The sequence below is a fragment of the Carassius auratus genome, unplaced genomic scaffold (assembly GCF_003368295.1).
Source record: "Carassius auratus strain Wakin unplaced genomic scaffold, ASM336829v1 scaf_tig00026011, whole genome shotgun sequence".
Taxonomy (NCBI): Eukaryota; Metazoa; Chordata; class Actinopteri; order Cypriniformes; family Cyprinidae; genus Carassius; species Carassius auratus.
Genome location: NW_020525479.1, coordinates 245,622 through 262,320, shown reverse-complemented (window position 1 = coordinate 262,320; position 16,699 = coordinate 245,622). Strand labels below are relative to the sequence as shown.

Here is a 16,699-nt window from a genome sequence, read left to right as displayed (position 1 = left end):
CCAAAGAGGAGAGGAGGAGCTGAAATCAGGAGAAAAGAGGAGACGTCCCGCACTGCAGACCTCACCCAGTCCCACAGGACGTTCCACATTTCCTCTAATTCAATCTCTGTTCGCTCCGAGCCCGAGATCCACACCAACATATACGCTCATACAGGAAACAGTTCCTCAGCCAATGCCTTTTATTTACTCCATTGATCTGATGCAGCTGCTTTCTTTGATTTGTTAGAGCTGTGGATATCTAATTCAAGCGAAATCTGAGCATTTAACAGAATGTTATGGAAATTATCCTAAATAAAGATGTGATCTAAGCCTGTACAGAATGTTCTGACGCACGCCTTTGTCAAACTGTGTGCACAAAACACTTCTGAAAATGCAATAATGCAACATTCAGCCCGGACTCTGAGACACAACTGGACGTTGCAATTAGTTTTGCTTCCTTTGAGGTCGCCAAGGGCCTCAAAGCAGTTAGTACCAAAGCAACCGGGCAGACAAATGGCTTAGACTCTGGGTTAGACGCTCTCAGACCCAAAAATAAGAGCGTAAATTAAATTCCAGGCAGCCCGAGGAGTGGCAGCTGTAGAAACACAGAGAAGACGTGAGCCGTTGTGCTCGTTATCTGTTTTCTAAATGCATGTTGTAGATATGGCTTCGCAATGTGCAATCAAACTGGATTTTTCAGTGAAATGAGAGACTTCTAACTTTTTTTGTTAGTTTAAACTCTGCCCCTTTAAGACCACATTTAGTCCCGCCTCCATGTTTGAGTGCCACACCCACATTTCTACATCCAATAAACAACTGATACATAGAACTGATACATCCCCGCCCAACATTTTTCTGTTTTCGATAATCTGTTAAACAGAAAATACGAAATTTGTCGCTATTACACTTTCAACATATTTAAAAAAACGAGAATGTTACTTTATATACACATTTTTAATTAAAATGAATCAGCATGTTGAATGCCACAATAAGTTTAAAGTGCTTTATTAATAAAATCTATAATAATTTTTTCCATTTATTCAATTTGTGAAAATCATTGTTTTGATTATTTCCAGTTTTTTAATTGTGTTTTACTTGTGCATTAACAATGTAGAATTTATTTTGCAACAATTATGATTATTTGAATGAAAAATCTTTTTTAATTAAATGTAAACTTTCAAGAATGTCAGATGTTCATTTTCAAAATGGTTCAGGAACTAGATTTACTGGTTCATCTTAAATACATAAGGTCATATGGAAAATTTACAATATATTATGTAATTTTAATCTGTAATGATTTTAGAATTCTTTATATAATTTTGTTTCTTTGCATGTTTGATTTGTAAAAACAGCATGGAAAAATCATGCTTTCATTATTTGTAATAATGTTTTTTTCTGTTTTCTGTTTTGCATTGAACATTGAGATTTTATTATGCAAAACAAAATAAATATTTGAGCAGATACAAAATCTAAAATCTATATCAAATAGTCTCAAAAAAGGCTAAAAAGGCTGAATTTGTTAAAAAATAATTTGAAACTTTAACACCGGTCCTAACACAAACAGTTCTCTCTTAGGGGCCACCCATAGGGACCGTGTGTCCCTCACCTGTTGTCCACCGTCATGACAGCTGGTCCCTCCGAACCTCGAGCGCTCCTCCCCTCTTTAACACACAGAGCGTCCCTGACGGTAAACACCGAACCTCCACCACCTGTTCTACTGTAACACCGTCTGTGCTGAATGAACCCACCCTCGCCGTACAACAGGTATCCCTTTATATCAAACACAGGATATTGTGTCGCTGCACGCTTCGCTGCTCTTGAGTGGAAGCTCCATTTTGTTGGGAAGTGTTGGAGGGAAACTGTGATGTTGTTATTGGACTGGCGCACCGATGGAAAATCGACAGGAGAGTCTGTGAATTCTACTGCTTATTTTGGCTGCGATGAACCGAAAGTGCAGGAAAGAGCTTGGGATTTGATTAATGCAAGAACATATGAACATGTTTAATGATAAGATCGTACTGATGCTAAACAATCAATCAAACTTCAATGCACTAACTAAAGCTAGAGCCAATGATTCATGGGTTGCAAAGCAAGGTTTCATTACTCAAATACGCCAGAAACATTAACATGCATGCAAACGTTCAAGGAGTATTTCAGCCAGAAATGAAAAATAAATGCACTCACTCTCAGGTCATCCAAGATGTAGATGAGTTTATTTCTTCATCAGATTTGGAGAAATGAATGGGAAATTCATTTGGAGAAATGAAAGACATCATAACAAACCACAGCACTCCAGTCCATCAGTTAACATCTAGAGAAGACCAAAAGCTGCGTGTTTGTAAGAAACGAATCGCTCATTAAGACGTATTTAACTTTAATCAGTTGTTTTCAGCCAAAATACGAGTGCATAATCCATAATAACGCTTCCTCCAGTTGTTCCTCACATCAAAATCCAGCCACATCTCGGTTTAGATCTGTTTTGGCTTGTACACACTGCTTGATCTGTGCAGATTTCTCTCCTGATTCAGACCAGACCACTATTTTAATGGAGAAAGCAATATTATGGATATTATTTCAGCTGGAACCAGTGGTTTGCGGTTAAACGTCTTGATGGATTTGTTTCTTACAAACACACAGCGTTTGTCTTCTCCAGATGTTAACCGATGGACTGGAGTGCTGTGGATTACTGTGATGTTTTTATCAGCTCAGTCTGTTTAAGGCCATACTGCAACGCTATAGTTGTAAAGCAAGCTGAAGACATCTTCTTGAGCAAATAGGTCTGTGCATAAAGCTGATGCATCAAGAGCGAGAGAGGGAAAAAAAACAATGCAGAGTGCATTTTCTGTGCCAAGCTCTTAAATGCCACAACACTCGAAAAACCTGCCAAGAGCCCAACCAGAACCAAAGCTTTTACTAATAAAACTGACTCAATCGTATGCCAAATCTTGATGGGAAGGGGTAAATATTAATTAGAGAAGAAATGAAAAATAAATTTGTCTTCCGAAGAGCAAAAAGCAACATGGTGCTGACTGAAGCATCAAATGAAAGGCCATTTCACACCAGCGTGAAGAACGCTTCATGAGTTATCAGACGGCAGAGACAAATAGTTTTACACCAGATCTCATTCACACCAGTGAATCTATGGAGCCGAAGACCAAAAGTTATTTAAAGGAACAGCGTGCTCATTTCATGAGTAAGATTTCGAGAATAATGCATATGCCAACACTCTTAAAAATAATGGTTCTTTACTGGCATTGATGGTTCCATGAAGAACCTTTAACATCCATGAAACCATAAAAGGTTCTTATAGTGGAAAAAGGCTATTTGAAAATGGTTCTTTGGCGAACCAAAAATGGTTCTTTCATGACATTACTTTTAGACTCCCCTTGAAACCTTTATTTTTATTAGTGCATATGCATAAAAATGCAAAGAAAGTCCCCAAGATTTGATATCCAGGTGCAAGCGTCACCAGAGACTAAACGTGGTCATGATATATAGTAGGTGTGGCTCTAGTGTATCAGCGTCACTCTGGGGTGTCCAACAAAAACATCTGGAGCTGCTTTAAAATTCAGTGAATTTGCGAGTTTCAGGTCTTCTCTAACACCTCTAAATCCCCTCCGGCTTCCAGCTATTAAACCAATGAAAAACCCTGCTGTCAGAACACACAATGCACTCTTCACCATCTCTAATGAACATTGCTGGGAGAGACAGAATAACTATTGGGCCCGCGTGTCGCTCGGAGGGCATTCAGCCTGTGTTTGCAATAGCATTCAATAGCAATAGCAATAACATCCTCTGCATTTCTCCTATTCTATAGCTTCCTTCCTTAACTAGTTGTCTAACAAAACTGCTGAATATTGTTGGCTCTTTGACAAATTGCATCAGCTAAATGCATAAATGCAAACAGCATGTGAAATTCAAAACCCATCAAAATAGAGCCGCAATTAAATGCACTATCCATTTTCTCTGCCTTTTAACGTTTTCTTGACTCAACCTTTATGCTAATTAGAGATTACAGTGCAAAATAGAGGATACAATGATAAGTGGATGCCACTTGTTGAGTCATGGCAAAGCAATGAAGTCATGCAACAACGCATTTGAAACATGTTCTCGTCGTGCATACTATGAACAGCTGCACGGTACGCTAGTATTGCGTTCCGATGTTATGCGTCATGCGCGTGGCTCTATGACATCACAAACACTTGCGGAGCATTACATGCGTGCCATTATGACATCATGTCCGATTGCACTCGTCTCATGGTTTCTATTAAGCGCTAATGTGGCGAGTGCGTAACCGCGCACATGTGCGTTATTTATTTAGTGCGATGTTTACCACATCTCAAGCGATTGCCACAATTTAAATCTAAATAAATAGCCTTCGATTATCATACGCACACGGACGCGACGCGACTCTTTGGAGTACCGCAGTGAGATGATGGGCACCGGATCAACATCCATTTCAGGTCACTGAGAGTAACACAGGTTTACACATTAGATGACGAGTTAGCGCATCACAAACTGCTAAATCACATCCATACAGTAAGATTACTCATTACAGTAACCCCTGCTCATGCAAATACACGTCTGCGCTTTTAATAAGGCAAAACTCCAGCTTCGGGATCTGACCACGCCTGTTTGCATCCATATTCTACTGTACCGTTATCCACATGATTCATATAACCACATCAAACCCAAATCGTTATAATATCATACTACACTGTAATAACTAATAATGATTATGCATCAAGGATCTAAATCTGGTTCAGCATTAAATGCACCTGGATTTATATGATTGACGCAAACTCCTCTCGGAGTCTATCACCACCCACGTATCCATGAGAAAATCTCTGTTATTATTGCGGCAAACGGGCCTAAGCGAGCGCGTTTCAGCCTGTGCGTTCTTAATAAAAGAACTGAAGGTAAAATTAAAGGTTTGTTTGTACTTACCGATAAAAGAATACGTGCTAAACTTCACCGCGTTCGGAGTCCGCAGCGCGCAGAGAGCGAGAGAGAGGCTGGACACACTGCGCTGGGAGTGACCGATGCGCACTGCCTCCCTCCCCGTCAGCTGCTGCACCGAGACACGGGGCGGGGAATCTGCACGCCCTACTACTGCGAGACTGCGTGGCCTTTGTCGTAGTAGCGGGGAGAAGTTTGATTCGTTAAGTGAATCGATTCATTGATTCGTTTCTTGAGTCAAGGCGCGTTAATGAAATACTATAGCGGGTTCCTTTGGTTTTGAACTTGCCACTTTTACCATAGTAGCGGGGAGAAGTTTGATTCGTTAAGTGAATCGATCGCTCTTTGTGTGAACCGATTCACCAATTCGTTTCTCGCATCGAGGCGCGTTAAAGGTACAATTTGTAAGATATTTGCAGTTAAATATCCAAAAACCACTAGGCTAGTGTTATATATTTTGTCCAGCTGATTACTAACGATATCTCTAATGTTTTAAACTACTTGTAAATCATGAGAAAATGCCCATTCTAAGCAGTGACACAGGGCAGTGCAGTCGCCTGTCAATGACGTCAGTTCCCCTTTGTAACCGCCTTTACTGACATAGAAACCACATGACAACAGTTTCGTGGACAAATGCGGAAGTAGCTTCGCGACAAACTTCAATTAGAAAGAGATGCCGATCTCGCTTGTGTTTTACTCGACAGGTGAGTTGTTTTAATTCGTATCTTTACAGAAAACGTTATAACGATCAACAAGATTAGTGTTATGGGGCATATACGCCAAACGCCAGGCATTGAATCTCTAGATCTTGACTTTGTATGTAATCTACTCGCGCAAATCGTTGAACTCGCGTTAAATCCATGATTTATCTTTCCGTCTGATTGATGGCCGTCAGAATAGAAGACAACACATCCCATCATTCCACGCTTCGTCTTAGCGTCATCAAACCACGCGATTGTTATTGTTTTGATAGTGCGCCCTCTCGTGGCAGGTCCTACAACCTGTACCTTTAATAAAGGACTATAGAGGGGTCCTTTGGTTTTAAACTTGCCACTTTTACCATAGGAGCCGTGGAGAAGTGTGATTCTTTTAGTGAATCGCTCTTTGTGTGAAACGATTCACTGATTCGTTTCTAGCATTATTGATGTTTACTGTACGTCCGATGAGAACTTAAGAAGTCCAAAACATGTTCGAACCAGTCCAAAATAACTAAATTTACTGATTCTTTTGAATTCTTACTCATACGCGTTTGCTCGGCACATACAATGTAGGCTTACTTTTGATATAAATTATCACGATATTTTATGCCAGACAAAATACCTACCAATAATGTGTCAGACGTTGTGTTTTTCCTAACTTACCTTATATTGTAAGCCCACAGATTTGTTTTACTCTGTGACTTGCAAAAGCATCGTGAATCAGTTCAGATGAATCGATTCAAAAGAACCACTGACTCACTATGGGCTGTTCTAAGGTCAGTGGATATACAGCGTTTAGGCCAGACATCTGTGATGGTATGAGTCTGTGCTTTGATGTAGTATTGAATGAAATATAATGCACTTTAAAACCCAAACCTGCTTCTCCAGCCTTAAATAATTTTGGGGGCAGATGCTGGCCATTTTAAAATGCAATGCTATGACTTCCTCTTGGGTGGGTCTGGAAATTATCTGTCCTGTTTTCACTTCTTGTTTTGCATCTATGTCATCCTGGTTAGGGATTATATGCTTGTGTGTATCAATGTATTAGCTGAGATTTCATTGAATCATACTACTTTAATTAATGAAATAAAATCAAGCTAAATATAACAATAAAATATATAAACGGAGTAAATCACAACAAAATTACCAAAATTAAAATGAAATAAATAAAGATAATCTAAATAAAAAAAAAACTAATAAAATGGAAAAATCACAACAAAATTACTCAAAAAATAAAATAAAGCTAAATATAATAAAGATAAAATTACAAAATCACAATATAATTACTAAAATAACAAATTTAAATGGAAACTTAAAATATAAAAATGAAGGCTAATTAAAAATATTATGTCATAATAGTATGTAAGAAAAATAAGCAAATCACAATTAAATTATTGTAACTGAAATAAACTAAAACTAAATAGAAATATTAAATAAATAATGATAAAATTAGAAAAACCAAAACAAAATTACTAAAACTTAACTAAAATAAACCAAATCAAAATAGAAATATAACAAGAACTAATAATAAACTGACAAAATCACAACTAAATTACTAAAAACAAAAATTATTAAAAATTCAAATGGAGACTGAAAATATAAAATAAAAGCTAATTCAAAATAAGTATACATATTAATTTATGAAGTTATTAGTATGCATACAATACTAAATAACTCTGAAAAGTGCAAATATGAAACTTTCTGTACATACAGTAACATGAGCAATACAAATTAAGCTCTGCTTAGTTTGTGTATCCTATATATAATATATCAATAATATCTACTATTACAAATAATTTATATATATATATCATTTATTTTGAAATAACTGTAATGAGAATTTGGGGTAGGTTATAGAAGCTTCATGAAAATAATCATCTTTTTTGTTGTGCAATATTTTTTTCTTTTGATTTTGAGGTGAAGTATGATCTGGACATGTTCTTAGTAACGAAAGGGATTCCCCTCTGTCTCTGGGAACGCTGGTCTCTGGGGTCTCTCTGCTGGGACGGGCCTCTATTCTCTCCCACATCTGTTGAGCTGAAAGCAAGGCCAGCTGAGAGCAGTTCAACAGGTCTGCGGTCCCTGCCGAGGGCAAACGTGACCCCTCTGTGCTCTGGAATGTCCCGGGCCCCCGTCGCCTCCCGTCTCTCCACACGAACCCTTTGTGATGCTGAGAGAGAGAGATTTAAAGCAATGGTGCACAAACAGCACTGCAATGAGATCAGAACTCCTGCTTTACAGGAATAGTCCAGCCAGAAATGTAAATGTGCTGAAAATGTGAGTTTGTTTCTTCATCAGATTTGGAGAAATGTAGCATTGCAGTGAATGGGTGCCGTCAGAATGAGAGTCTAAACAGCTGATAAAATAATCCACGGCACTCCAGTCCATCAGTGAACATCTGGAGAAGACAAAAGCTGCGTGTTTGTGAGAAACAAATCTTTCATAAAGATGCTTTTAACTGCAAACTGGCTAAAAAACAAGTCTATAATCCATAAAAACGCTTCCTCCAGGTTTGTAGAAATGCAGCATTTCATCAGTGTCTCAGCAATGGATGCTCTGCAGTGAATGGGTGCCGTCAGAATGAGAGTCACAATGAATCACAATAATCCACACCACTCCAATCTATCAGTTAATGTCTTATGAAAATACATCAAGACATTTTTTATTTTTTATTTTGTTATTTATTTATTTTTTCTCTCTCACATTAAAATGTCTCTCACATCCAAATTCAGCTTAAAGCTGTTTTGGCTAATTTGGTGGATTATTGTGATGTTTTTATCAGCTGTTTAGTCTCTCATTCTGACGGCACCCATTCACTTGAGAGCATCCATAATGCTACATTTCTCCAAATCTGACGAAGAAACGAACTTGGATGACCTGAGAGTGAGCACATCTTTCAGCCAATTTTCATTTCTGGCTGAAATATTCCTTTCACGTAGGGAAAAAGTCCAGCACATGTGTGTTGAGGAATGAATGCAGCTGTTGCAAACGCTTCGACTTACAGTTCAAGGCCTGCCAAGAGTCAGTTCAGCCTCGCAGTGAGAGAAAAGAGGGGTGCGTGCGTGCATCTGTGAAAGTTAGCAGATGCATCGTCCTGACGGACTGTTCACTGAAATGATTCATTCCTTTACAGCGTGAAGTCATTTCACATATCAGTGAAGCTTCGCTGTCGTTCATTTGCGAGAGTATGTTAGCTGTAAAACACTGAGTGTGAATAACTTTAACAGTGCTGTCACTTGATTTATGCATCTAAAACATGAGATAGTGGCATGACAAGACCAACAGATGAATAATCAGGAGCAGCGTGTGCTCACATGTGTTTGCTTTCAGTATTTTTGTTATTGAAGACATGAGTAAAACTGAAAGAACTGACCACATGAACAAAACGTTGACGTATACCACAATCCTTTTTAAAGACTGTGGCTCTAAAAGTGAAACAATTTGGTCACACTTTATTTTAGGGTCCAATTCTCACTATTAACTAACCATTAACTATGATTTTTGCCTCAATTAACCCCTTATTTGCTGCTTATTAATAGTTTATAAGGTAGTTTTTAAGTTTGGGGTATTGCACTGTAAAATCCAATAAGTAAACCTTACTTAAAAAAAGCATGCAAACCGATTGCCTTGAAAAAACCAAGTAAGGTGAAATAGGAATAGTATGTAGAACTAACAAGTGCCTGTCTAGTATTGTACACTAACAAGAGAGTTCCAGTAACTTAAAACAAATTTGTATAGTATACTTAATCATTTACTTTAGATGTACTTGTCTTAGTATAGACTACTCAGAATTACTATTTTAAACAACTAAATAATTTCAAGTAAAATTCACTTTGTGAGTATTCCTAACTTATTTATGCAAGTTGTGCTAAGGTGATGTTTTCTGCATACAACTTGGAATTACCGAGTTTACTTTACTTCAAAGGCAATCCAGTTTACTTGTTAAAACCATGCAAACCGATTGCCTTAAAAAAACCAAGTAAGCGTTACTCATATAACTTAAGTGCTAACAATCATCTTTTATAAATCACAGAGAATATGTTCACAATTTTTCAAAGATAAATTTTGCAACTGGACAAACAAATTAAAGGCAATGATACAATTCAAAGGTAAATATATTTATTTTCTTAACAACTGACACAAGGATGGTACACACAAGTTTGCACTGGGGTAAAAAGAAAATGCAAATAGTCAGGTTTTTAAAATGTTTAAAACAAAAATATTTTACAATACAAAAATCTAAATACATGTATATAAAATCTATATAAGTAAATGGGCCATACCTTGAATCATAACAACTTTAAATCAACAACATTTCAGAGACCAAATTTGATAGAACCAACAAGTTGACAAGTGCCAAAAGCAATGTCTCTGATACACGTCGATTACACTGGCAGCCTCTTAACTTGCTCAAGTTTAAACAAGTGCCTTAGTTTTCCTTTTTTTTTCTATCAACTACTCTTATTCCACTGTCAGAACATTTTTTTTTTTTTTTATCAAATGTCAAATATCATCACTCTTGCACATTTGATTACATCTCAGCTCAACAGGAGATTTTTCAGAGATTGTAGTTTTGGTGGCAGTTTGTTCTGTCCCAAACCAAGCATCACTTTCTGAATGAAGTTGAAATTGTTGATAATGCCTTTTGGGTACTTCAAATTTAAAGCATAAGACAGACCAAACAAGATGCAAATTGCCTGAGGCAGATTCTGCAGATTATCCAGTACTATACCTCCCTCCACAATGACTGCAGTAGACACTGGGTCAAGGTACAGTTTATTTGGAATGAGAGGTTCTTCTTCATCAATAACAGTCAGCACCCCAACGGACACTTGTGGCCAGCCATCAACATCACATGCCTGAATAAAACCAAACAATAAAAATATTACAACAGGGAAACGTTAAAATCCACAGTTTTACATCATATCTATCTATCTATCTATCTATCTATCTATCTATCTATCTATCTATCTGTCTATCTGTCTGTCTGTCTGTCTGTCTGTCTGTCTCTATCTATCTATCTATCTATCTATCTATCTATCTATCTATCTATCTATCTGTCTGTCTGTCTGTCTGTCTGTCTGTCTGTATCTATCTATCTATCTATCTATCTATCTGTCTGTCTCTATCTATCTATCTATCTGTCTATCTCTATCTATCTGTCTCTATCCATCTATCTGTCTGTCTCTATCCATCTATCTGTCTGTCTCTATCCATCTATCTATCTATCTATCTATCTATCTATCTATCTATCTATCTATCTATCTATCTATCTATCTATCTATCTATCTGTCTGTCTCTATCCATCTATCTGTCTGTCTCTATCCATCTATCTGTCTGTCTCTATCCATCTATCTGTCTGTCTCTATCTATCTATCTATCTATCTATCTATCTATCTATCTGTCTATCTATCTGTCTATCTATCTGTCTGTCTCTATCCATCTATCTGTCTGTCTCTATCTATCTATCTATCTATCTATCTATCTATCTATCTATCTATCTATCTATCTATCTATCTGTCTGTCTCTATCCATCTATCTGTCTGTCTCTATCTATCTATCTATCTATCTATCTGTCTATCTGTCTGTCTCTATCAATCTATCTATCTATCTCTATCTATCCATCTATCTGTCTCTATCAATCTATCCATATATCTGTCTGTCTCTATCAATCTATCCATCTATCTGTCTGTCTCTATCAATCTATCTGTCTGTCTCTATCTATCTATCTATCTATCTATCTATCTATCTATCTGTCTGTCTCTATCTATCTATCTATCTATCTATCTATCTATCTATCTATCTGTCTGTCTGTCTGTCTGTCTGTCTGTCTGTCTGTCTATCTATCTATCTATCTATCTGTCTATCTGTCTATCTGCCTGTCTCTATCTATCAATATATCTATCTATCTATCAAATTCAAATTTGCTTTATTGGCATGACTGTAAATAATACAATATTGGCAAAGCATATATACATAAGACAATAATAAAAAACATCTGTATAATAGAAGAAAAAATTATCAAATATTAAACACTATCAAATGTTATAACATAAATTAACAGTGTAACAAATTAGAACATGAACATTTCATCTATCTATCTATCTATCTATCTATCTATCTATCTATCTATCTATCTATCTATCTATCTATCTATCTATCTATCGCTGTCTATATTGTTATTTATTTAAGTTTATTATAAAGTTGATAATAATTACCTTGCATTTTCCTATAATTTGTCCTTTTGTCATCATTTTATTTGATCATTTGTGATGTAATGCTGCATATGAATGCTATTTTGTCCTTCTATTTAACAGTCTTTAAACTAATTGCTGGAGGTTTGTCAATTTGTAAATGCTTTAACACCATAGACCAAGCCTCCCTGTTTTAGACGATAATGTTTTAACAAAAGTCCTCTTTTGTTTGCAGAAAAAATACAGTGCTTACAGTTCCACTGCATCTGCTAGAGATTATTTGAAGTGGACATATATTTTAAGTTGGTTTAGTCAACAAAATATTAACAAAATATAAAGTCCTCACCAGTGTATCAAGACCTGTGTGTTGAAGACCAATCAGGAGGCAGCTGCCAGAAGGACTTCTTCTAAAAAAAGAACAAAATTTATTTAACAGGTTCTGCTTTGCAAAGTTAAAGACACATTCCTTGATATGTGCATGTTCTACAAGCATTACAGAAAATATACCTTTAAATACGCAGTTCTATAAATATGCATGTGTGACTTCAGTACAGACCATTTTAAAACAGTGTTTCCTTTGATAACTTTCAGTAATGTTGTGCCAGTACAAAAAAAAAAAAAAAAAAAAAAAAAAAAACTTTCATGTGATATTAAGATTTCTTAGTTTAACATCACTTTTAATATTACTATGTTTCTTATGTTAGAAGACGGCTCATTATATCAGCAGTGATATAAAACAGTTGAGTTTGAGTAAAGAAACATTTTACAGTGCTTGTATTATATTCTTAATTTACTGAATTTAAAAATAATAGTATAATGTTAATGTGAAATCACAAAACATATAAAAAATAATCACAAACGTCATCTCTGCATGAACTGTTAAATATAACAGTAAATGTCGCCATTTCAACAGCTTTGTAACGTTAATCGTTTATAAACCAAAGCCAACAGATGGGAATGCATCAGGGAAAATGGTAAAATAGAAAACCATAATTGTATTTGGAACAATTAAAACTAATTTTTAGTCAATCCAGGAACCGTTGTGGTACCTGATACTTTTATATGTATAAAAAAAAAAAAAAAAAAACACAGGCCAAACCATCTTCAAGATCTGAATAAAATCAAAATTATTTGGTAACTGTTACACGTTAAGAAGCTCAGCCACAATTAGCAACAGACAGTAAAAAAACATTCACTCAAATGTTGCATGCTTGATTACTTACCTTATTATTATTCTTTTTCTTTCAAAAAAAGTAACGAAGCTCCGGATAAAAACGTAGGTGGCCTGTCAACGTCTTTCCACATCTGGAGAATTGGCGCCGAGACCTACAAATTACGCATGCTCTTGCAGTGACGCTTCTTTTTCTTCGTCTTTTTTTTTCTGCACCTTAGGCACGCTTTATTGCACTGCTGCCTCTCACTGGTGTAATAACGTCATAGCATCCTTTGTTGCTACTTGCTTGTTTCAAGTAAGCGTCACTCAAACAATTAAGTAAATTGTTATTTTCAACCTGCAATTGACTGTAACTCAACAAAACCTAGTAAGAAGTATGTATTTTATATTACTGAGTAAAGTTAACTAAGTATATGTGAGTCAGGAAAGCTATTACAATTTACAGTGTGGGTAGGATTATGGATGTCATGCATTATATGTAGTTTATAAGCACTAATAAACAGCCAATATGTTAATAATAGACATGCTAATAAGCAAGTAGTTATTAGTGTGAATTGGACCCTATACTAAAGTGTTACCAACAATTTTACTGTTAGATATAATGTACAGAAATGTTTTTCATATATTCATATCTGCACTTCTCGGATATGAGTTATTACTTTTTTAGTATTATTTATATACTATCATAGTATATTCAAAATTCTAATTATCTTTTATTAGTATATTTTAGTTTAACATTTTGGTTTTCAAAGTTAGCTTTTTTTTTAGTTTGTGTCATTGTAATATTTTTTTCTATTTCTATTTAGCTTTTATTTATTTTTATTTCTGTTATTTTTTTCTCTCTCGTGTTTTCTAGTATGTTTAATAATTTTAGCACTTCTGCTATTTTAGTTAGTTGCCAAAGGGCATCATTTTTAATTTTCATCAACGTTTTTCTTCTAATATTTAATTTGACTTTATTTCAAATAATTCTTAATAGTTTGTTTTTAGTTAACAATAACAAAACTGACATGTTTTGTGGTTAATATAATAGAAAACATATTTTAAAATCTTAATTTCAAAGTTTTAGTGCTTTATTGTAATTTTGTAATTGTATTAGTATTTCTATTTAGCCTTAATTTATTTTATTAATTGAGTTTTATTTATTTATTCATTTGTAAGTAGTTTATTTTTAGTTAGTTGCAAAGGCATCATTTCTAATAATATCTAATATTTACATTACTTATTTCAATTATTTTATTTTTACTTCACAATAACAACACTTGCACTTTTTAAAGATTAATATTATATAAACCGTAAAAATATGTCACATAATTTAAGTGCACACTCTGTGGGTTATAGATTACTTTTATGATACTTGTGGTGCTTTAATTGTGTTTTTGGAACTGCTCTGTTTTCATTGTATGGAAAAGAGATATTCTTTAATCATTATCCTTAAGTATTTTACAGCAGACAGATTGGTAAATTGAAGGACAAAAAGCGTCACTCCTAGTCCTCCATAATTATTGTCTTTTTAGCTAAATTTAAATAATTATAAAATGTATAAAATATCATACGTACAGGAAAATGTTAGATTGAATGAGGAGCTTCAGCTTCAGCTTGACCGTGCAACAGTGACCATATGAAATCTGACACCCACTCAAAAGAGCTGCTACTATAAAACACGATAATGCATCAGAAAAACAACACGACACAACAGAAATCAGATCTAATCTGTTCATGTAAGACAGAAAGTCTGTGGTCAACTTCTTGGTAACTTAAAAGTATCATTGCATGTCATGCTCGTTTAGAAGTGTTGCATTTGCATTGTTTCCCAAAAAAACAGTTTGTTTTGAGAAAATGCAGGATTTTTGTGATTTAAAAATGCAGTAAAAATATGAAATATTATTACAATTTAAAATAACTGATTTCTATGTGAAAACATTATAAAATGTAATTTATTTCTGTGATGCACAGCTGTATTTTCAGCATCATTCCTCCAGTCTTCAGTGTCACGTGATCTTCAGAAATCATTTGCTGCTCAAGAAACATTTCTGATTATTATCAATGTTGAAAAAACAGTTGTGCAGCACAATATTTTTGCGGAAATAAAACACATTTTATTTTTCAGGATTCATGGATTAATAGACGGTTAAAAAGAACAGCATTTACTTAAAATAGAAATCTCCTGTAACATTCTAAATGATCAACTAAATGCATCATTTGCTAAATAAAAATACAATAATAATAATAAAATCCAAACTTTTGAAATAAAACCAGTACAGAACGTCTTATGCAGAAAAAAGCATGTATTAAGCAGATCTGTTTTTGTTGAAATTAAAGGCACTGTTTGCATGACTTGTGTGCTTTTACAGTTACCAGACCTGAAGAGAGAACATGTGTGCTCCAGAATCACAATTCTTCCACTACCGAGAATAAAAAAACGTCAGTGGAAAGCTGAAAACAAACCGGTTTCCTGTCTTCTTTCACTGCTTCCTGTCTGTTATTGGCTCCTTGCTTCAATCTGACATGTAATGTAGTTAAACACTCATTAAATAGAGAGATAAAGAGGGAAAGAAACACAGGCACATTTATCCAGGACTTAAATTGCAATGTGTGTATGTATATATTAGTTTTGCAGGTGAAGTTAAACATTATAAAGACCTCAGATAAACACGCTTACAGACGAGGACCATCAGGAAATCCTGAATCAATCGATCAAACCCTGAGTCCATTAGAGCAGTGAGTGACCATCACAATCGAACGCTCCACTAATGGTTCAATAACTAAACCAACAACATTCAGATACTTTTAGTGTCACTTAAAATGAACATTTGCTGAAACTTTACTCACCCTCAGGCCATCAGAGATGCAGATGAGTTTGTTTCTTCATCAGGTTTGGAGAAATGTAGCATTGCATCAGTGTCTCATCAGTGGATGCTCTGCAGTGAATGGGTGCCGTCACAATGAGAGTTTGATAAAAACATCACAATAATCCACATCCACTCCAGTCAATCAGATAACATCTGGAGAAGACAAAAGCTGCGTGGCTGTGGATTATTGTGATGTTTTTTCAGCTCTCATTCTGACGGCACCCATTCACTGCAGAGCATCCATTTACGAGAAGCTGATGCAATGCTACATTTCTCCAAACCTGATGAAGAAACAAACTCACCTTTATCTTGGATGACCTGAAGCTGAGCACATTTTCACACAATTTTCACATCGTTCCCCAAGTCTTGTTTGTCTGTGTGTCTCATTTAGGACGGATCCCAAACAAAGAGTCCGTCACATTCCATCAGAGGCCCAGATCCGGGCTCTTTATCTAATAGATATTGTGATTTCATACTGACTCCAGATCATTTTCCCCTGCTCTCTTTAAATACCAAAGACACAGACTTGCTCACAGCAAACTGTTCTCAGTTCAGTCTGAAAGCCGTCCGTCTATTCAGAGACACACTAACCCTTGATAAGCCTCTGATCTAATCTTGCAACTGTCAGCTAAGAGGATTCCAGCCTAAAAAAACACTGCACATGCAGATTTGCTGATGTGATGCATGCTGGGGAAAAAAGGACACCCTTGGGGACACCTGACTGTGTGTCTCTGGGTCAACACGGACAACACGGAGATTTGAGCTCATCTCTAAAATACACTATTATTAAAAAATCACTCTAAATACAGTTTTAATGAACGCAGATACTGATGTTGCACAAAA

The 16,699-nt window shown here is 35.5% G+C and overlaps 1 long non-coding RNA gene and 1 pseudogene across 1 annotated transcript; both read right to left on the bottom strand.

The window, feature by feature from the left end:
* LOC113078568 (spectrin beta chain, non-erythrocytic 1-like) overlaps positions 1-5,088 on the bottom strand; it is a 50,770-nt pseudogene extending 45,682 nt beyond the window's left edge.
* A 5,028-nt stretch (positions 5,089-10,116) lies between these two features.
* LOC113078576 (uncharacterized) lies at positions 10,117-13,714 on the bottom strand. The gene is made up of 3 exons (XR_003281554.1): positions 13,054-13,714; positions 12,177-12,237; positions 10,117-10,495 (listed from the first exon to the last, which is right to left on the bottom strand). It is a non-coding gene; the product is annotated as an uncharacterized LOC113078576 (long non-coding RNA).
* Between the last annotated feature and the right edge of the window lie 2,985 nt (positions 13,715-16,699).